We start from the raw sequence: 23,815 nt of genomic DNA, 5'->3' as shown, positions 1-23,815 counted from the left end.
TCCCCGGATGAGGAAAAACTTGCTGAAAAATATAAAGGGAAAACAACGCCCGAGGGATGGATTGTCTTAGAGGATGGCAGAGTTTTGCTACCCCAGGCAGTGGGAAGAAGGTTTGTGAAGTACAACCACAGGCTACTACATCTTAGTGTCCCAAAGTTAGCCGAATTAATCCATAAACACCATGTTATAAAGGGACTGTATCAGATAACCCGTGATGAGGCCATCTGATGCAGAGTATGCGCTCAGGTAAACGGCAACCCAATCCCAGTTCCCCACCCCGGACAGAGGTATCGGGGAAAGGCACCTGGAGAACATTGGGAAGTTGACTTTACTGAGCTCCCGCGGGCACCAGGAAATTACAGATACCTCCTTGTCTTTGTGGACACCTTCTCCGGCTGGACCGAGGCTTACCCAACAAGAGGAGAGACGGCCCTTATAGTAGTAAAGAAACTAGTTTTCGAAATTATTCCTCGATTTGGTCTCCCTATGTACATAAGATCTGACAATGGTCCGGCGTTCACCGCCCAAATAACCAAATTGTTGGCTGGGGTGCTAAAAATCAATTGGAAGCTACATTGCAGTTATAGACCACAAAGTTCAGGACAGGTAGAGAGGGCAAATAGGACAATTAAGAAAATTCTTACAAAACTTAAGCTAGAAACTGGTGGAGATTGTGTTAGCCTCCTACCTTTCGCCCTGCTCCGAGTCAGATGTACCCCTCAGGCTCATGGGTATTCTCCTTTCGAAGTAATGTACGGTTTCCCTCCTCCCTTGCTACCCAAGATTGGATGTGAGATGTTAAGTGGCATTAAATTGCATAACATGGTTGAGTCTTTACAGGCCTTACAAGAAGCGCGACGACATATCAGAGATCAAGTGCCCGCCGGACACACTGAAACCCGCCCCAGGGAAGCTTGAAAGCCTCTTTTCAACCCAGGAGACTGTGTGTGGGTAAAAAGACTCAGCCCTGGCCAGGTGGAACCACGATGGGAAGGACCCTACCCTGTCGTTCTGAGCACCCCAACTGCAGCAAAGGTTGCTGGAAAGCAACATTGGATCCACCATACCAGGCTGAAAAAGGCGGCTATAAGTGAAGGCAAAACATGGAAAATAAGTCCCCAGTCCAAAGAGGGCTCGCTCAAACTAAAGTTTGTTTGTTCCTAAGTCTTGTCGTTACAGGTTTTGGCAACACAAAGGCAACACCCAACCCCCACAATCCAAAAGAGTATATGTGGACTCTTTCTGAAACTCGGAGCGGAGCACGCATACAAACCGTCACCAGTAACAAAACTAGACATGCACCAATCTTTCGAATTGACCTCTGTAGGTTGATGGACAAATGGACGTGGGGAAGCTCGAGTTTCCCAGACCAAGGACGTCTCCCAGACCAAAGAGGTTGTGCTACTTCGGAAGGTAAACACGTTATTGCCTCCGCTCCAGTATATGGGTGCCCCCGCACCTCGGGAACCAGAGTCTACATACCAGATTGTGGAACTTATGAAGAATATTACTGTGCAAAGTGGGGATGCGAAACCATAGGTGGATGGTTACGCACCTATCAAAAGGACCACCATATTACTGTCCGTCACATAAAACCCACCACCACCATTGAAATAAAGGTGCTACAACATAACGATCTTTTATGGCAAGGGGGAAAAACTTGGGGAATAAGACTTTGGACTTACGGGTATAACCCGGGAGCTGAAATTATTATACACAAAACAGAAGTGCCAAGGCCTAAAATTCCCATTGGCCCTTTAAATCAGGTTCCCATAATAGCCCCTCAGGCACTCCCCACCCCTGCCCGACCTACTACAACCACCTCTGGGTCGACTTTCCCTCTCAACACCACTGAAATTAGTAACATAAATGTTCCAGAAATAGAGGAGAAACCTGTACTAGGGACACTCGACATCATGTTTTCTTTTTTAAACCGTACTAACCCAAACGTTACTAATGATTGTTGGTTGTGTCTTGACCCTGAGCCACCCTTCTACGTTGGAATCGCCGCCAACGCCTCCTTCGGATCAACGGCCAAGGATATTCGCAACCTGTCATCAGCAGACATCTGCGGCTGGGGAAAGGAACCCAAACTAACGCTGGGGGACATATCGGGACAAGGACTATGTATTACTGCCGGATCCTGCTTACGAACGAATTTGCCAGACTTTCGTCCATACTAAAAACCAAACTAACCAGTGGTTCCAAGCCCCAAATGGAACTTGGTGGGCATGTACCAATGGAATAACCCCTTGCGCGTATGCTCCCTTACTAACTAACAAGTTTTGTATTTTAGCCCACATCATTCCGCAGGTGTATTATTATTCAGGGGAAGGGGGGCGTGAACATCTTAACCTTGACTCTTGCCACTTCACGGGACGTTTCCAACGTGCTCCTGTGTTAGTCCCAGTTTTGCTAGCACTAGGGGTTGCTGGAGCCACCGCACTTGGAAGTACAGCACTAATAAAGGAAGGGGCTGATTTTACCTCCCTCAGCCTGCAAGTGAATCATGATCTCCAGGCGCTAGAAAAGTCAGTAACTGCTCTTGAAACCTCTTTAAGTTCCCTAGCTGAAGTGGTGCTACAGAATAGAAGAGGCTTAGACTTGTTGTTTCTTAAACAAGGGGGTTTATGTATGGCACTAGGAGAAGCATGCTGTTTTTACGTAAACCACTCCGGTGTGATTAGGGAATGTATGAGTCAACTCCGAAAACGACTACAAGATAGAGAAAAGGCCTTGACCAGCCAAGAGAACTTGTATCAAAGAATGTTTTCAGCCTCTCCCTGGCTCACATTTTTACTTAGCGCCATTGCTGGACCCCTTATTTTGTTCATACTTGCCCTCACTGTGGGCCCGTGTGCGTTCAATGCCTTACTCAAGTTAATTAGAACCCGCTTACAGGATATCAAACTGATGGTGCTAAGGACAAAAACCAGGTGCTAGCTACTGAGGATAGCCAAGAATCAAGGATTTGATTGAGTTACTAGAAGAGGAGGGAATGTTAAGGGTTAATAGACTAAATACATTGCCTAAAGCGACTCCATTTTAGAAAAACATGTTGTTTTAGAGAAATATCACTGTGACCCACTCCCGCTAATCGCTTGGAACGTCAGCAAAAGGGTTTTGCTGAAGTACATTTGGTTCAGGACAAGTTGAGCAGGACATGTCGACCTAACCGCATTCTGTTATCTTGTGAAAATCCCCTTTCCCATTCCTTGCTCAACCCCTCCCCACCGCACTAGCTTCGATTATAAAAATAAAAGAAAAATTTGACTTGGGGCTGCAGTGTTGGACCCTGCGTGGCCATGCTGTAGCCCAAACCCGGGTTAGCCTTTTCCTTTTGTTAGTTGTCTAGTTCCTTAATAAATTTTTCTTTCTTGAGCAGTTGTTTGTGAGTCGGTGATTTTGGTCGGGCTCCGCTCCCTTACAGTTGCACCTAAAAAAAATCTTTCTGGGGCTGGTTAGTGGTTTGGAGGAGATTTGGGTGACATTACGTGCCTGTGTAGATGCATTGGAGTAGCAAAAGGGCACATGAGTGTTTTCTGGTTGGATGTCTAAGAAGGTTGCAGAGCAAGGACAAGCATGGAAGGTACGAAGCTAGCGGAGGGCAATCAGTTGCAGGAAAAGGCGAGAAAATGAAAGGTCGTCGTAGAGTATTTCGAATGGACTGAGGCCAGACAACTCCCAAGGGGCCGCGTGAAGGCGAGTAAGAGCAAAGGGTAATAGTTGAGGCCAAGAAAGTTGCAGTTCTACGGAGAGTTTGGTGGGCTGTTGTTTTATGAGACCGTTAGCTTGCTCAATCTTACCAGAAGACTGGGGGTGGTAGGCTGCGTGGAGTTTCCAGCAGATGCCCAGTGAGGCGCTAACTGCCTGCTGCACTTTAGATATGAAGCCTGGGCCGTTGTCCGACTGGATTGAAGCAGGTTTGCCAAAACGAGGAATGATGTTTTGAAGAAGGTGAGCGACGACTATGCTTTCACTTTCAGAGGAGGTGGGAAAGGCTTCTATCCATCCTGAAAACGTGTCAACCATAGTGAGGAGATATTTAAACAGTTTATGCTTTGGCATGTGGGTAAAGTTTATCTGCCAGTCGTGTCCCGGTAGGTGCCCGTGCATCTGGTGGTATTGTGTTGATAACAGTGTACTTGGATGAAACATGGGGGTTAGAAACTTGAAGAGAGCTTTTGGCCCGATGTCTAGAGAATTGTGAATATCGGTGATGATTGTTTCCTCTTGTAACTTTGGGAGAATGAGTAAGTTATATTTTTATACCCACCATTTTCATTTGAGGAAGAGAGCAATATTGGGTGTTTTCCTGATCAGTGTAAGTGGGAGATAAAAAGCATACTGAGCTTGGAGCGGGAAAATTGTTGGGTTAAGTTAGTAACAGAATTATGCCACGTGAATGCAAGCAGAAACTGAGAGCCTGGATGAATAGGAATAGTAAAAAAAAGCATTTTTGAGATGCAGGACGGTAAAATGAGTAGTGCTTTCAGGGATTTGGGAAATGAGAGTGTGGGGGTTAAGGACCACAGGGGTGATGGTGACCACTGCAGTCTTGATTAGGCAGAGATCCTGCATGAGGCGGTGTTGTCCATTAGGTTTCTGTACTGGCAAAACAGCGGTGTTACATGGTGAGTTTACAGGGGTGAGCAGACCTTGTTTCAATAATCTGTCTGTTAGGGGCTTTTTCCACTTTGCCTGAGGATTGTGGGTGGTATGTAGCATGGAGTTTTCACTCAATGGTAAGGGAAGTGGTGACCTGAAAAAAAGAGTGACCAGTGGATTGATGATCCAAAGGCCAATTTTATTTCCAAAGTACAGCTTTGTATATTGTGGGATACATAAGGATTTCTCCCAAGCTGTCTCCCTCAAATATATGCCAGACAGCTGCTTGGGAATGATTATACTTGGAGGTCATCAGAAACAGGTCAGGGGTTATTCTCCCTGAGAGCTATCAATCATCTATAGCAAGTAGTTACCACTGTTTATCCCACAACAAATAGGGCCCACTCCCTTCTGATAAGGATAGTAATTGTCTGTTTCCTTGTGGGAGACCCCAGAGAGGTCAAACCCGTCCAAGGATGATCAAGGTTAGGTTGCCATCTTGGATCTAGGGTCCGCCCATCTTGTCACATGTATACCCCCAGTCCCTCTTCCTATTGCATGTATGTCCCTAGACCACCCCCTTCTCATTACTGTATTACCTGTAGGACAGCCCGTTCCAGTGACATATGTCCTCACCTGTAATTAGGGGGCTTGCATGTCCCCAGAGAATATAAAAGGGGCCGGGGCTACCATTAATCTCTCTCTCTACCTCCACGTGGACCATCGAGTGGGGCAGAGGTGAGCATGCTACCATGAATTGTGACTGACTCCCATTTACTTCAATACTTCACTTCTATCTCTCATGCTCTCTACAATTTTACTATGATATTTACTTATTATCGCCGTACAATTGCGCTTACCGGACCCGTAATGATGTGGTAGGGGCTGGCTTCCCCTGACAGTATATGAACGAGGCAAGGGTACATAGCATGCATAGTGTAACCAGCATCCTAATAAAATTGCTCTAAGCACAAACAATTCCTTGGGAATAATTAAATTTAACAAGGGCAGCTGTGTTCTCAATTTACTCAATGAGTCTCGGAACTTGGGAAAACATAAAGACACCGTGCTTTAAGAGAGTCACCAATACACTTCAGTTAAAACTCAGTGATTCTCTATAATCCCCCCCCCTTTTTTTATAGCTAACACTGAAGAGTTAATAGGCAGCTATCTGCTTAAGTTGTGGTTTTTCAAAAAAAGCTGCAGGGTACTGAAACAGAATATTTGGTTTTACTCCTTCCTTCCTTATGCTTGGGTCTGCCTAACAATTCCAGTTTTGTTTGTAATAAAAATATCCTTAGGCCTAGTCGGTGGGTTTTTGAATTTGGAAACTGGGGGCGGGGATGAGGTTGTGGAGGTGGCCTGACTTAAGAGGGCGATAAAGGGGAGAGCGTTGCTGGAGAAGGAGATAGTAGCATATAACTTGGCTAAAATATTCCTTCCCAGGAACGGAACAGGGCACGTGGGGATAACTAAAAAGGAGTGTGAAAACAGACTTTTGTCGAATGTGCAAAACAGGGGGAGCGTTTGCCTGTGGGTTGAGGGGGACCCATCAATCCCCACGACAGAGATCTGGGAAGGAAAGGTAGGGCCCGAGTGAGAGGGGATCACAGAATATGTAGCCCCCATACCCGGTACCTGGAGCGTGACCCTGGGTCCAGCAAGGTTTACCGGAGTCGAGGAGCCAGGGCCTCATCAGCAGCTCCACAAATCTCAGCAGCTCCATACCTTGCAGCTCTGTGTCTGGAGCTTCCTGGATCTCTGCGCTTCAGCTTTGCGGAGCTGGGGCAGAGCCAGGGTCGGGCAGTCCGACTTCCAGTGGCCCAACTGTTTGCGCTGCAGGCAGGGCTTGGTAGGAGGTGGCCACCCTGGCCACATTTGAAGCAGGCTCCTGGCGGTAGGCGCTGGCTCCCCTGTGGAGCGTGGCGATGGACGGGATTACCTGCCGGCCTTAGGGCTGCTACCAGGGCTTGGGAATGGAGGTTAAACATCTGTTGGACCCTCGCCTAGCGAGTGGCCTCAGGCGTCTCCTCCCGAGCGTTGAAAACTTTAAATGCCATTTTTACCAGATCCTGTATAGGGGTTTCAGGGCCCTCCTCAGCCTTTTTCAGCCTTGTTCAGCTTTTTTTCTGATGTCGGGCTGACTGAGAGATGAAATGCGAGGCTAAGATAGAGGCCCCGCTTTTAGACCCTGGGTCTAAACAAGTGTACTTTGTGAGTGCCTCCTAGATGCGGTTAAGAAAAAGCAGGGTTCTCAGCTGCCTTTTGAGTAACTTCTCTCAGTTTGTTGGAGACTGTTTCCAGACTTTTAATGAGGTGCCTGAGCATGAGGTTTCTATGAGGAAAACCAGATGCCCGGCCGGGCTGGTAATTCCAACCAGGGTCCTCTAGAGGGATGACATGCGCCCCCAAGGGCTGATAGCGTGGTCTTTGTCTGCAAACTGGCGGCCGGCATCGGACACCCGTGCACGTTCCTCGGAGGTGAGGGTGGAAGCAAGGATCTCTTGGATGTCATGTCAGGTTAAATAATATGTTTGGGAAATGTAGGTAAATTCTTTGATAAACTTAGAAGAGTCTGCCGAGAAAGAGCCCAGGCGGGTCTCTATCTGTGACAGGCCCTGTAAGAAAAAAGTAACGTGGACTCAAACGAGTTCCTCTATGCCTGCAACCTCTCTTAATGGACAAAGAGCAGCGGGAGGATTGTGGGAGTGGGTATGAGAGGCAACCAGTGAGGACAGGGGAGAGCTATTGGGTGGGTGGTCAGGCGGTGCAGTGGGCGGGGGAGACTGATAGGACGGTGGGAGCAGCGCGCTGAGGAGCTTGGCTGGCTCTTCAGGGGTTTGAATGGCAGGTTCCTTCTGTTGAGGGGATTGCGCTAACAGTATTTGGCCTGTAGAACAATGGCTACAGAGGTCATGGCAGAAATGCAAGTCCCAAAAACCCTGCACATAGGGGACTTCAGAATTCTTACCAGTCTTCCTGCAGAAATTGTCCAGGTCCTATAGAATGTTGAAATCGAAAGTGCCAGTCGGAGGCCAGTGTGACTGGCTGTCAAGGTGGTATTGGGGCCAGGCATTTTGGGAGAGAAAAGCAAGTCTTTTCTTTCACTATGTCTGAGTATACCCCAGGTTGGAGTAGTTTTTTAAGAGCCAGCACAGTGGAGTCAATGGGTCAATTTTGGACTGTCTGGCGCCCATGGTGAGTGCAAGAGGGAGGAGAAGATAAAGAGATTCAGCTTACAGACACTGCAGAAGTGTGAATAGGAAACATACAGCCAGGTAAAACAGCCCTAGGCTAACCCTTTGAGAGTTAGTCCAGGCTGAAGGGCAGCTGCCATGAGGCCTATTGCCAACAGTCCCTTCAGCAGTAGGACTGTCAGAAAGGGAATGCCAGCACATTAGGCAAAAGGTCACATGGAAAGAGGGAAAGGGAGTGAGCAGAGACAAGGTTTTGGCTTTCTTGGTGGGTGGGAAGACTCCGGTGGAGCTCAAAAGCTGAAACCAAAGGAGTAAGAGCGAGATAGAGGGAGTATGGGAGAGGGAGAGAAGGGAGTGAGGGGGGGAGGGGGAGAGAGAGAATGCGCCCAAGTGCGGAAGGCAAGGAGATAGGGGGGATCTCAGGGGACCTCCAAAGGAGGGGGGAGCCACAGGCCTATCCTGGGTTTTTGGCGCCAAAATATAAGGTTTATTTGGATGCGAAAGCAGAATCAGAGACCCAATTAACGATGTTTTAGAAGCAGGCTTTATTGAGAATCTTGCGGGCGGGTTTAGCAACTCAAGGTATTGAGCTATTTAAGTCGCACTGGGAAAAAATCCTGGCGGCGTTTTTTTATGCCCACTGCTGACAGGCACAGCTGGGGAGGATCTCTGCTCACAGGTGCTTCAGAAGGGAAGAGGTCGTTAATCTTACCTATATGTCAGGGACAGATGTAGTGACCGTATCTTCAGAAAACATTCTGGCGTTGGGAGGAGCTGGTTCCCAGAATTTGGGGTTGAGTAGGGGAGGAGAGGTTAGTTAGGTGTCAGTCTTGAGAGCTAAGATGGAGGTGCAGGACTCAAAATGGGAGTCTGTTGTTCCAAGACCGGTCACTTAGCAGTTCAGCTGCTGGCATAAGTGAATCACTACAGGTGCTTCTGGGGATTGGAGCCGTCCACGTCATAGGACGGCTCTGATTGGTTAGATCTGAGTAAACAAACATTCAAAGCCCTGCGGTATCAGAGGGGCTTTGAATGAACAGTGGAGAAACGGCAATCATCAGCGAGATAATGGGCGCTCATCCCTTTACCTCAGAGGGCCCCAGTAAGATGTTACACCTTGCTGGGGTACCACTGACCCGTGTATAAGCCGAACCACAGTTTTCAGCACATTTTTGTGCTGAAAAACTTGGCTCATATGAGTATATGCGATAAGTATTATTGCTGATATTAGCATCCTCATGCTATTTTTCTTTACCTGATTCTTTATTAGCACTTCTTTTTTTAACGTTTTATTAGGGGCTCATACAACTCTTTTCACAATCCATACATCCACCAATTGTGTAAAGCACATCTGTACATTCTTTTTCCTAATCATTTTCAAAGCATTTGCTCTTTGCTTATATTCTTATATCCGGTCCTCTTTTTTCCCCTCCCTCCCTGCTCCCCTCTTCCTCACGAGTCCTTGATAATTTATAAGTGATTATTTTGTCATATCTTGCCCTGTCCGACGTCTCCCTTCACCCCTTTTCTGTTGTCCGTCACCCAGGGCAGAGGTCACATGTAGATCCTTGTAATCAGTTCCCTCTTTGCAACCCCTCTCCCTCTACCCTCCCAGTATCGCCACTCACACCTCTTGTCCTGAAGGTATCACCTGCCCTGGATTCCCTGTGCCTCCAGCTCCTATCTACATCAGTGTACACCCTCTGCTCTATCCAGACTTTCAAGGTAGAATACGGATCATGATAGTTGAAGGCTGTGGGGTGGGAAGAGAGCTGGCTGGAGCACACAAATGGCTCCGGTAGGGACTGCAAATCCGTGTCCCAGGCTCCCCAGTAGGCGGGACTTTTTATTGCTTACTCCGTCCGCCCTGTGAGCGGGGCAGTCTGGCTCCACAGCGATGTGGTCCAGCCGGATTGGACAGCAGCGGCTCTGGAGGGAACCTGCGGGCAATGGCGCTTAATCACCACTCAGAAAGGAATGTGTCACAGCAGGCTCGGAACCGCTGACCACTGGAATCCCCGCAGCACACTGGGTGGGCCATGTCACTCCAGGAATGCAGAACCCTGTCGTTCATACTCCCTGTAGGCAGGGGCACCCACTGTTGTGATTGACTCTGTTGGTGCTGGGAGGGCGCCCTCAGCAGGCAGACTCAGTGACCAGGGCTGTGGCCAGAAGTGTCCCAGACCAGCCTGAAGTGGCTATGGTGGAAACGCAGGGTAGGGGGTAGGCGTGCACTGGGCTATGGCTAAGCTGACAGGGGGAGGTTGGCTGGGCCTATGGAGTGCCGGTGGAGAGGTCCCAGGTAGCTGTGTTGGTGGATGTTCCCCCATGGGGGTTGCCAGGCAGCCTGCAGGTCAATTACCCAGGCCTTGGATGAATGGAGGGAGGAACAGCGGCCCAAGGACAGATCACTGTCATGTGGGGAGAGGAGAACCGTGGGAAAGGGAAGTTTCTCTCCTAGTGGGGTCCCGCAAGTGGGCAGCTGCTGTACGGGGTACCACGCCACGCGTGTCTAGGCAAGGCAGGAAAGCCACTCTGGGTTTGGGGTCCCGGTCTGGGGATGGAGTGGGCCTGAAGCTAGTTGCAACCATATTGGCAGCAGCCTAATGATGGAGATGTCCCATGAACCGGTCCTGTATCGCCCAGGCTCCTGCTCAGGACAAATGCATGGGATTGGGCTGGTGTGCTGTCCCGGGGGGCATATTTCACTCACCAGACTCCTACCGCTCAGCCACCTGGACACCAAACTCACTTTGTTCGAAAGAGCTCTCAGAGTATGTGGGTCCCCTTGTCAGCCATCTTCCTCCGAGTTCATCCTTCTTCTTTCCTTCCTTCCATCCTCAATTTCTTTCTTTCTTTCTTTCTTTTTCTTTCTTTCTTTCTCTCTCTCTCTCTCTCTCTCTCTCTCTCTCTCTCTCTCTCTCTCTCTCTTTCTCTCTCTCTCTCTCTCTCTCATATAACATTCACATTTCCATTCTTAAAACACTTCTAAAAAAGAGTTGTCTGTCCATCGTGAAAATAAGCTTAATACTCCCTCCTGCCTCACAGATCCACTGATTCCTCCCCAATTCCCCTCCCCCTTCCTTATAAACCATTGCCTCAGTTATTGTCTCTATGCATCCACTTCTTCTTTGCTTCTAAACAGGGAGACAATAACAAAAATAATTTTAAGAAAGAGAAAATGAAACATAAAAAGTAATAACATAAAGATACAAATAAAAGTAGAGTACAAAACAAATAGGGAAGGTACCTACTTCTCTTTTCCTGTCCTGCTCTTCATCTGCCTCCATGGTTGCTGTGGTAGTTGCATAATCTGTTGTCGATTTGACACTTAAGAGTGAAGGGTTGGAGTTTATTCTGTCAATTCGGGTTCAGTTTGATGCCATCATTTGGAGGCGCTGAGGAGATTAATAGCTCACTGGAGGCAGGATACAGGCTCACACCCTGTGAGATATTCCTTTCAACAAGACACATGGAGCTACACTAGAGCCCTGGAGCTGAAGGAGCCACGTGGAGACTCCTGACAGCGTTGAGATGTTTCCACCTTGACTGGATCCACAAGACTTTCCACCCACTGGCATGTGCTCTTTCTGCATTCGGCATCATTGTATATATTGTGTGAGTCTGAAGAGATATTTATAGTCTGGTTTCAGATATATGGCCTAATATCGGACTGATGGACTTGAACTGGACTGGGCTGGTATGCTTTCTTAATGTACAATTTATCTTTGATATAAAGTTCTATCTTATACACATATGAATGTCTATGAATTTGTTTCTCTAGTCCACCCAGACTAATACAGTTGTGGAGTTCCACATGTTCACTTTCCAGGCACTAGGTAAAGGTGCCCATGGTTTATGATAAGATTTAGCTAGATCCATCTTCTAGGTGATCATATTCTGAGTACAGGATCTTATCATGGCTCTGCTCAATACTTACCTTCATTGAAAAATCAATGAAGAAAAGGGCATTACAGCAAAGTGTGGTGAAGAAAGCAGGTGGTTCCAGGCTATCTATTATCTGGGGTCTAAAAGGCTTGTCTTCAAACAAGCAGCCATCTAAGTGAGGTGTCAATGAAGTCCACAATGAAGAAGCACACCAGCCTGTGTGATCTATAGACAGTGACAATTAAATTTAAATATGATGAAGGAAAAACCTTCAGAGCTCAAATTATGACTATCCAATTTGTCTAAGGCTAGGTGAACAGTGAGAACTTGAAATCCATCTGAAGACTATCTAGTCATATTAAACCTCTGGCAGATCCTCTTGAAAAACTTTACTCTCAGACAGAGATGATTGTGAACTTGATCATGGCAGATCAGACCATGGCATAGTATGATAATTGGTCAGTTGACCCTATCTCTCGTTCCAACCTGAATTTGCTCTAAGGTAAAGTATTTCTCACTTGTTCCATGGCAGCATTTTTTTTGCTGAACTTTAAATATTGATGGTAGTCTTTCCTTTCTTACTCTTTATTTTCATTTTTATCTTTATATTATTATTATTTTCTTCTTGCTGTTTTATTTTGGCTTAATTTTTATTGTTTTATTGGGTTTCCAAGTTTGTAAAGCACAGAAGGCGCACGGATCCATAGAGACAATAACTGATGCAATGGTCTTTTGGGCTCTTGGGGAGCAGAGGAGTAGGAAGGGTGAGGGAGTTTTGGGAGCAAACAATGAATGTGGGTGGGGAGGGAACATAAGAATTTGTTATGATATATATGTGTATATATACATATATAGTTTGTAACACTTTAAAAATTATTTAACTATACAAGTGTATGATATGTGAATATTATATACATCTATTTTTAAAAGTAAATAAAAAGAAACCAAGCTTGACCAAGGGTTACCATCGGTGAAGGAGATCAGGTTGTTGCTTAGGGGAAAGTCAGTTTATATTAATGGTGGCGGGATAATTTTGAAAAGGATATCAGTAATGGTTGTAAACATGAAGAGTATAATCAAAGACACTCAATTGTACATATTATAGTGGTTGAATTGGAGAATGTTTTGCTGTGTACATTTTTCCAAAATAAAAATGTAATGATATGAACATGGAGGAAGAAAAACTTTTAATTGATAGTGATTGTATGCCCCCCACATTTTAAAAAAAAGAAACATCTTTATTAATAAAGTATTTATTTGTCTTCCCTCTGTCAAACTATGAGCCAATTATTTTCCCCAGGCTTCCCGGGGAGGTGCAGGGAAAGGAACATATTGGGCAGACAAACGTGGGACAGAGAAACGTGGGGGGTGGAAATGGCTCCTTCACATGGCAAAAAGGATGAGGAAGGCCACCATCAGGCAGGAAATCCCGAGGGCCTTTGAGAAGGCAAAGCCCAGAATGACCTAGGAGAAGAGCGGCTGCATCAGAGAAAGGTTCCTGACATAACCAAGGATGAGGCTCACAAGCCCAGTCCCAATGCAGGCTCCGGAGATGCCACTCTAACTGTGGCAACTGGGTCCCAATGAGCTTGACTGCTGTGTCAATGTCCCTTGAGATGTGCTGGTTTGGAAGCTGTGACTAAGGATCAGTGAGGTCAGGGAATGTGGGGCTGCCAAGCTGCTGAAGCGCTCTTCTGTCAGTGTCTGGGCTGTTTCTCCGCGACAGACAAGGGTCACTTCATCAGCTGGGAGGCGCTCCTGACCAGGGGAGTGGTGGAGAAGAATTTGGCATTCGTGAAAATTTTTAGGGGATGAGAGGTACTGGCAGGCGAGCTGCTCCTATTGCAGAGAAGACTGACAGGTGTATGCCTTTTCTTGATATGATTGAATTGTTGAATTGGACCATATGTGCATGAAATTCCAAAGAAACTGTTTTAAGAAAGTAAACAAAAGGTCATCTGTTACTTACACAGACCTTCAGTGTAGGCCTTTGGTTAACAGGCTCATGGCCCAGTGCCTGTCTTTGTGAATAACACTTTATTAGCACATGGCCTTGCCCTTCTCTACTGCCTGCTGTTGTTTTCACAATCAGTAAGGTTGAGTAATTATCTCCAAGTCTATCTGACCAATGGAATCATAAATTATGGTTTTCAGAGGTCTTTTTCAAAAAAAAAGAATTTGTTGACCCCTGATGTAGGGGAGAGTCTGGAAGAAAAACAGCAAGGCTTCATGAAATACATAATTCTAAACTATAATGATTGTTTGACATAATATAATATTTTAAAAATTCACTGATAGATAGGTAAGAACTATCAACCCTAGTAGGACAGTGGTGACTTGCCTACCTGTTAAATGAAAATTCCGTCATTCAGACCCACCAACTGCTCTGTGGGAGAATTTGTGGTGGAATAATCTCATAAGGAATTACAGGCTTGGAAATCTTATGGGAGCAGTTCTAGTCTGTCCTATAGGATTACTATGAGTTGGAACCGATCAATGTCAGCAGAATTTTAGTTTGGTTTAAAAGCAATTTTTTCAATATGTTATACTTGAATAAATGACACCAAGTTTCAAACCATGAACTTTACAGCCATTAGTTGAGTCCTTAACAGTTAGCACTACCCAGGCACTCCACTGAGCCTGCCTGAAAGATAATTCGACTGGCAGTTATATGATCTCTTGTGAACTTGCGAAGGGGTGCAGTCTAGCCTGTCTATCACGTCACACCTTAATGACGTCATTTGGAGGTGTGAAGAAGAGAAATAGCTCACTGAAGGCTAGATACACTCTCTCCCTGTGAGGCATTGCTGTTGACAAGCCACATAGAGATATGCTAATGGCAGCCAGAACCTTTGGAGTTGGAGGAGCCACGTGGACTCCCACGCCACTGGATCCACAAGACTTTCCACCCACTAACCTGTGATCTTCTTGCACTCAGCGTTGTATCATGTGTTGCATGAGTCTGAAGAGGAATTTACAGAATGGTATCAGACATATGGGCTAATATTGGCCTTATGGGCTTAATCTGCACTGGACTGGTATGTTTTCTCAATATACCACTGCTCTTTATATAAAGCTTTTTCCTATACACGTAGGAGTGTCTATGAATTTGTTTCTCCTGTCCACCAGGACTAACACATTGACCTAAAAATATATGCTGATCACCCTGGGCAAATTTCTACTCCCTATGTAACAAGCTCATTTTGGTTGGTTGTTTTTCTCTCTCAGAATGTTTTCTTTTCTTACAATACACTTTGACCTCACAGATATTAAGGGTAGGCACTGAATCATAATAAAACATAAATTCTTAGTGGGAAACTGAGACAAAGAACCTTGGATCCCAATAGAAACCCAGACTAGAAATTCCCACTCCAGATGTTCATGATTCAGAATCCTTCCTTCTTTCATGCCCTTACAGAGCCCTGCAACTCTGCTCCCTACCTGCATAGGAGGTTTGTGTCTGTACACACTCTGACTTCTCTCTGTGTATCTTCCCCACCATTATACATGGACGTGTGATTGACTTTTAGACTGTCCTTTCGCTGATAATGGTATGTTCTTGGCAATGTCTCTGGAGATGGTAAACCAGCTTTCATGGAATCTGTATAACATGGGATATCAACAGTACTAATAAGACCCACTGTAGGCCTGGAACTTGGCTGACACAGGTCATGGAAGAGCTATGAAAAGTGAATCCAGAGTTTGCACAGCAGAATCTCAAAGTTGTCTTAAGCTCCCTCAAGTCTCCTTCAGACTCAACCAGTTGCACATTACAGATGACATTTGCAAACACAGTATATGCCGGGCATGAAAACGATCACACATGTCAACTGTCTGCCACTCACACACACTTTCTCTCAATAACATTATTAAAATAGCTGCCTTTAAAACCCAGCTTAGTACAGACTCCATGATTATTCTGTGTTCATACAAATATTAGAATAGTGACTCCTGTAGATTATGGTACTGAGGATCTTCTCCAAGAACTGTATTGTTGGAATTGCGGTGTTTTTTTATCAGCAGAAAGAGGGCCGCTATTTGCATATGCTGCTCCTGGAGAGAATGAGCCAGGTGCACAGATAAAGCAGTCACAAAACCTCATGTTTCAAGCCCTGAGAGTTTCACTTCTGAGAGTTGCCCCAAGAAGAGGAAGAAACTGACATTGGGAACCAGGCCTATTTTCCCAGGTGTATTGTATTAATCAGTAAGACCTAAATTTGAGTAAATATATTATGAGACTATCTCCGATGGACTATGTGCAGATTTTGTAATAAAGTTTAAAAGGGGTCAATCTGGCATGAGAACGTTGGCTTCTTCCTCAGAGAACATATTCCCTGTCATGAATTCTCCATTCTCCAAGACCAAGGCCTATTCTTTCAGGCCACAGAAAGTGATGAAGAAGATGGTTGAGGAGGGAGACACAACTTAAGTTCGAGGACAACTTCAGTGGTCCTCTATTCTCAGGGACTATATCTTTCTAAGATACTCAAAATCAAGAACATTTAAATTGTCAGATACACACTTTCTCTTCTGCAATAGATTATGTAAAATTATTAGATATTAAAAAAATTTGAAGGTCAGCTAAATCTAGAAATCTCATTGAATTCAGCCAAAAGTGTATCCAATGCATTCTGTAAATAGGAATGGCTTTTTTAAGTCACTAAGAAGGAAGAGGTTTTCTTTTACAACTACACACCTACATGTATGCAAGTCATTCTAGTGTGGAAAGAGTACATGCAACACTAAAAAAATTTACCTTTGATACAGGAAGACATTCACACCTAATCTTACAGTTTATAAAGGATCTTATACCAAAATATCCGAAACTCCTCACTTAAAGTTGTGTGTCAATGGATACTGGGAATGTTACCGGTATCAAACAACAAATTACTAGCAAAGCCACCAGGAAGAGGATGAGCTGATTAATAGAACAAATGTGGACCCTCCAGGTCAAATCAGAAAGAGACCGACATTCTGTGGGGCTGTGAAGCTGAAGATACAACATCCAGCGTGAAGAACGGAATGATCCTCTTTGGCCCTAGTGCTCTCCCCGAGTCCTGAATTTTCACAAAAAGTTAGTGTGTTTCCTGGACTATCATGGGCTGCAGGTTCTGAAGGATAGACTGATATAGGACATTAGCACCCAGATAATAAAATGCTGTTGGTGAATTTATGTTTTTTTCAGATGGTATTCCAGAAAACTCACACACACACACACACACACACACACACACACACATATTAGGCTACAAAGGTTAGGAAAAACAACCAAAGCTGTCCTGACCCCTGAGATTTCCCCAAATGTTGGAAATTCGACTGCATAAATCGTGGTAGTGGGGTCCTGCGTTCGCGTTCTCCCCTGGAGTAAGAAATAGAAAAGCAAAAATCAGCAACAAAAAATTGTGTCATTTGAAGGAACAATTCAATATAAAATAGGCAGACTGCCTATCTTTTATTAAACTATTAGCTAGATGATTGCCAGAATTCCTCAGAGTGTGCTGAAAGAACCTACTGTTAGATTTTCAGCCAATACTCAAACACTTAATAGATACCTTTACCCAGGCACCATTTTCCTGAAGCCTGATTGGAAAGTATTTTATCTGAACGTCATGAGAACTCTGATGCAGGGACCACTGGAAGAGTCATTTCCTGTCCTTAAAAAGGTTAAGAAGCTGATTGTTGCTGTAGGACAGAATATATTTTTGATTACAATATAACTTTTGAATTCACAAATGCCAAGAGTAGACACTGAAGTATTATTTTCTAAATTAGAGATTTCCCACGAGGAACTGTGAGATTTAGGAGTATCCACATATAAACACAGGAAACTAGCCTTGAAGTTCCAGCTGCTCCTGGGTCTGAGTCCTGTGCTCTGTGGGTCCTGAGCGCCCCCTGGAGACCAGTATCCTCCCTGCAGGGGAAGTTTTTTTCTGGGCTCTCACTGACTTCCCCACTGTCTCTTGCACAGTAATATATGTCTGTGTCTTCAGCTTTCAGGCTGTTCATCTGTAGATACAGCGTGTTCTTGGTGTTGTCTCTGGAGATAGTTAATTGGCCCTTTATTGAATCTGTATAGTATGTACTACCACCAGTACTACTGCCTGCAACCCACTGCAGGCCCTTCCCTGGATATACTGGCGGACCCAGCTCATCCAGTGGTCACTGAAGGTGAATCCAGAAGCTGCACAGGAGAGTCTCAAAGACTCCCCAGGCTTTCTGAGATCACCCGCAGACTATACCAGGTGCACCTCACACTGGACACCCGCAAACAGAGACACTCTGATTAGATGACTTACATACCAACACATGCACTCACAATTATACACACACACAGCAAGCTCTACAATGATTACCATGTAAAATGGCCAAAATGAAAGCCAAGTTTGGTACCAAATTCATTATGTGTCCTTAGGACTAGCTCTTGGTTTCAAAATATTAACAGCAGAGAACCCAGAAACTGGTACTGTCCTCTGAGATGTCCCACATCAGGGGCTGTGGTGGTTTTATCAGCAGGCAGAGAGCTGCATTTGCATGTCCCCTGATATTTAGAAACAGATGAGTAGAGAATATGGACAAGAGTTCTCCCTCAGATTGAGAGAAACACGAGCACTCCCAGCAGAAAACAGAGCTCTCTCTTTTTTTTACTTCTCTCCCCCTCCCCGAAAACAGAGCTCTTAAACAGGTTTTTTATCAAGCATTGCTTTGTTATATATTATCAATCTTTTTTAAAAGTTTTCAATTCCGCAATAAAATGCTTATTAAGAAAGAAATCTACTTGAAAGACAAAGGTATTGAGCAGAGTTTAGGCGTCATTCTTTCCACAGGAAGAGAAACGTACTTAAAGCAGACTTCTATTCAAAATAATTGAAGCAAGAAAGTAAAAGTTATTTGTCCCATGTAAAGGAGGGAATTGTCAAGTCAGAATTCTTTTAGATGGGTTTCTGTGATGTGTGTGATAAGAAAGCTTACAGCTGTTGGCAATTGTTGAACATGATGATAATCTAATGTCACTGAATCATTCATGAAAAGGATTGTTGAAAATTTATTTTGTTGCCTATACATGTACCATGAGAAAAATAAATTAAAAAATGAAAGGTAATTTTTTTCATGCATAATCAGAAACTGATGGAAAGTCTTGCTGGTACAACACTTCAAAAACTAACTAAAATATTGAACTGGAAAAGAGATTATGATATAAACCAGAAATTTGAAATTAAAAAATTGTTAGCAATGGAATAGTCTTGATTTAATATTTAATTATTTTCTCATTTATTCCTCCAAAACCATTTTATTTGGTGCTAATAATCATATTAACTCATAGTTCAAGTACATCAAGCAGCATTGAACTATTGCTACCAAAATCAGTTTAAAAGACCCTCTTCTTTCTTGAACTCCTTGGCATCAGCTCCCTTTTATCCCATCCCCCACTGTAGGCTCCAGAATCCCTTATTTTCTTTGCTATCTCTATATGTTCATCAAGTCCAGGTTTCATCTAATGTAAAACAGAAAAACAAAGAAATGTCAAGAATGTTACCCCCAATGACAAAATAAATCTGAGATAATCCCAAATAGGACTCAAAAAATTGAGAAAGTAAGCAGTCCAAGTGCAGTCTGTCCTTCCCCAGAGTCCATAACAGACCCAGTTGTGCTTAGCACCAAATGTGTCAGTCTGGCTACTGGAATGTGATGACTTCCCAAGGCTTCTGGATCCAAAAACACTCTTTATTAGCTGGCATCCTACAACTTACCTCTTCTATCTTCTGAACACATGCTAACATTCCCCAAACTTGAGTGTTACATACATTACATGGCATATACAAAACAACAACAACAATAAAACCAACTCACTGCCTTCCAGTCGATTCCACCTCCTAGCACAACCGTATTTCTCTATCTCTGCTGTTGAGGTGGGAACATTGTTCTTCAACTGCAGCACAAACAAGACATGTTTTCAAACCACCATCCCTGCACTGTCGGTAGAGTGAAACCTCTGGCTGTGGGGACCGGTGCCCACTCCTGATGCTGAGATGGTTCTGTCTCTTCTTTGTGTGAGCAAACTGTTTCATCCAATGCCTGTGTGTAAGCTGTGCTTTTGCTGGTGACTTCGGATATTGGTTTAAGAGAAATACACTATTAAGTCGTCCTTACACTACAAAAGAAGGGAAACATACAAATGGAAGGAAGAATAAGGTTATTTTTATCAAGCTACCTTGTAAATTGAAGCACGACCAGAAAAAATATATTTAAAAGGAAAACCATCAAAGTGTTAATATATTGCAATACCATAAGAGATGCCACAAAAGAAGATGGCCTCGTTAACCTAGAACCACAATGTAAGAAATTCTATGGAAAACCAAGATAATGGAAAAAAGAACAATTCTTGGAAATAGTATTAAATATGATTAAACAAAATACAGAATACAAACTAGCTATTGGAAAATCAATAATTATACCCCATTGGCACCAAGTGAATCCTGACTCATAGTGATCTTGTAAAGCAGAGTAAAACTGGTCCTTAGGGTTTTAGGCACTGTAAAATTTTTGTAATTGAGAAATTGGCAAACATTTAAATGAGATATATATTAGATAATATATCAATGTTATATTTCTTATTTAATGTGCAAAATTATTTTATTAAAATAATTTTGACAGTATTCAAAATAAAAATATTTTCAAACATTTGTCCTGCAACTAATATCTTTCAACATTTTATTTTTTAAAAAAATTATTAAGATTAATCCAGATATCATGCCATTCTGTAGTTCAAGCATACAAGCAGTATTGTACAATCACAATCAGTTAGAAAACATCTTCCTTGTTGAACTCCTTTCTATTAACTTCCCTTTTCTCCCCACCTCTCTTGCTGAACACCCCAGGCACCCTTATTGTAGTTATTGTCTCTGTAGATTCACCCATTCTGCACTACGTAACTTGGAAAATATAGAAAAAGATATCAAGAGAGTAAAAAATGCTGCCAACAATAGCTAAACAATGCAGAAATAAACCCTAAGTGTATAAAACTAAACCAGAAAATATTAAAACCCAGATTAATCACAAAATATATCAAGGGGAGATCAAATGACAAGTTTTTAACCATCAAAGTCAGATGAGTCATTTTGACCTACTATAGTCATCTCTCCAATTCTCTCTCTCTCTGACTGCCAGCCTATTCCATCCCTCAGTTATGATGAGAGGGAAATCACTGGAGGTGTATTCCCTGTGAAGATCCTGCAAATGTGTGATGAGCTTCCTCTGTCATCCACAGCCTTCTGCATGTCAGAACCTCACAGTTTAAGCTCTGACACTATTCCTCCTTTGAATTTGGATTATATAATTTGCAGTCCGTGTAACACTCTGGAGAGCCTCATCTGTCTCCCTCAGAATGGCTGGTGAATTTTATCTGCTGACCTTGCACTTAGTATCCCAATGTGAAATCCTCTATGCCACCAGGGAGAGTGAACTTTTACATAACATTTATTTCTTTATAGTATTTATTGCACTTTGCTTTCCTAATTATTTTCAAGGCATGTAGATGTAACTTAATTAGAAATGGTATATTTATTGTACTTTAAATTTTAAATAATTTTAACAATTTTTGAATTTTAAAATTGCATAATTTATGATAAATTTAGGTAATTACACTTGACCGACCAAAATTAATCTCAGTTTTCTGCACCTCACCGCATCAGAGATGTTGCTGGCTGTTTCTGAGTCAGTTTTACTCACAATGGTTCTGTGCACAACAGAACAAATAACTAAATGGCCAGGTCCTGAACCATCCTCTCTTGCTTTTAAGTTTGAGAATATTTTTTGCAGCTGCTCTGTCTGTGCTTCTGAGTGTTTTCCTTTATTTTGGTGACACTTTATCAAACAGGATGTCCTTTCTCTAGGAAACGGTTCCCCTGATCACCTGCTCAAAATATGTGAGAAGTTTTGCTACTCTCAGTGGAGAATAAAGAGCATTTTGAAATATTAGTTTGCAATTTCCTCCTCTTGTGACTCATTTGCTATCTATTGGAATCAAAGTTGTCCTTCCAATGAGTGCTGCCTTCATTTTAACTACAATGAATGACCTTATTCATGACTCTGTCCACCAGAGAGGTCAGTCCATTTCACCCCTTGTCAGTGTCAGCGGTCTCTCTATGCCTGGAACGCTTGCTTAAGCAAAGGGAGACAATGGGTAGCAGGCATCACTAAGGACAGGTCACAAGTTTAGACCCAGATGTCTTCACAATTATTTTCTCAGACATAGAGAACACTAGTCAATCATTACCCACAACGCACAGATAGTAATGCAGAGAGACACCTCCAGAAACCTGACAATGCGCTGTAATAGAGCAATGACCCCAGATATTTAAAATCATGCATTGCATTCGTGAATCTGCACATGCCTGTATTTCATTGTCAACAGATTTTGAGTCGCAGATAGTGTGAGGATGATAGTCTGTTTCTCACAAAGGGAAATGGGGCATAGAGAATAATGAAGGTCAGCGTCACTTTTAATGTTAGTACTGCAAACAGAGAATGCTAGTTCTTCCTTTCCCTCTTGCAGCGAGGAGAAAATTTAGAGAAAGAGAAAAAAGAAAAAGGAAAAATTGTCTCTGGGGATGCTGAGAGCAAAGCGAAAAGACCCTAATTCCAATAGGAAATCCTCCCTGTCTTTCATCTGTGTCTGTCTAGGACTGGGTGTCTGTGCTCAGTGGGTCCTGCTGCCCAATGTCTTCCCTGCAGGGGAGGTTTGTGTCTGGGCTCATACTGACCTCCCCTCACTGTGCTCCTTGCACAGTAATAAACGGCCGTGTCCTCAGCAGTCATGGAGCTCAGCTGCAGGGAGAACTGATTCTTTGATGTGTCTCTGATGATGGAGAGTTGGCTTTGGAAGGACGGGTTATAATATGTACTCCCCTCATAGTATATGCATCCCATCCACTGCAGCCCCTTCCCTGAGGTCTGGCGGATCCAGTTCCAACAGTAATCACTGCTTGTAATGGAGAAACCAGAGACAGTACAGGTGAGGGACAGCTTCTGGGATGGCTTCACGAGCCGTGGACCAGACTCCTGAAGCTGCACTTGGGACAGGACACCTGCAAACAAAAAGAGACCGTCCCTGTCAGTCATTTGAAGTCACAACTATCCCCACAGACCCAGGAAACTTATCTGAATCTCCACCTTGGGGAACTGTCACCAGGCACAGGAGAATATATAACAATAGCATCTTTAGACCACAGCTCTGATTTCCAAGACACTTTCAGCCCTGTTTGAAGAGAACTGATAGATTTCCCAGCCTAAGGGTGAAATTGTACCCTAGTGCCTGAGGTTAATTTGCATGTGTGGGGGGCCCAGTCCTTATAAACAGAAAGTGATAGAGAACAGACTTCCCTCTACCTTCTCAGCCCATTGTAGGGGAACTCTTTGTTTGAACTCATATGCATGTCAGTCTTTAGTGAGAAGGTTGTCCCCAAGAGGTGTATGGGAAAGGTCAAAGAAAATCCAATGATTTCTGAGCCCAGTGTTTTCTGCCTCCAGCCCCTCATAGTCCGTGCCCTGCCTTGGGCTCCTCTAGGTCCTGTGCCCTAGAGAGTGGGCAAGGTAGAGTTTGTTGAAACCATCAATTGGAATTTGGACCCCAAGATTTCTTCAAACCTCACACTCTTCAAGATCCCTTATATTTTTCCTGTACAACCCGATACCTCCCAATTAAGCTCCTTATAATACTTAGTAGTTTTCCTTGTGTGGAAGCAACGTCTTTGAGAATCATGCGTACCAGATTAGCCCCAAGGAGTTAGGGTTGATTATTCCTCAAAGGTCCAACTCTTCTAGGATGTCATTCACTTCCAATTTACACCCACTCCTCCCTTGAGGTTATTCCCTCATGCTTCTGGGTTCTGCAAATCAGTGCATCGTCCAACAGAAATTCATGAAAGTTTGAGGAAATGAATCATGTGGTGGTGGGTTCTATTCAGTCCAAATTCCAAAGGTCAGAAAAGTGTAAACCAGGTGCTGGGTCCAAAGGACATGCTGCACTGCTAGCTTTTCATTGTATTTATGCACATCTGACCCGAAGCCTATGGCAAAATGTTTCCAGTCGGTGTTGTCCTGTCACGCGCGACCCTCCCACGGCG

General features: G+C 44.0%; 1 pseudogene; it reads left to right on the top strand.

Moving 5' to 3' along the window:
• Positions 1-236: 236 nt before the first annotated feature.
• Positions 237-23,815, top strand: part of LOC142430508 (geranylgeranyl pyrophosphate synthase pseudogene) — a 42,598-nt pseudogene continuing 19,019 nt past the window's right edge.

The sequence above is a fragment of the Tenrec ecaudatus genome, chromosome 17 (assembly GCF_050624435.1).
Source record: "Tenrec ecaudatus isolate mTenEca1 chromosome 17, mTenEca1.hap1, whole genome shotgun sequence".
Lineage (NCBI taxonomy): Eukaryota > Metazoa > Chordata > Mammalia > Afrosoricida > Tenrecidae > Tenrec > Tenrec ecaudatus.
The sequence above is the reverse complement of the archived record's forward strand: the minus strand, read 5'-3'. Positions and strand labels throughout refer to the sequence as shown.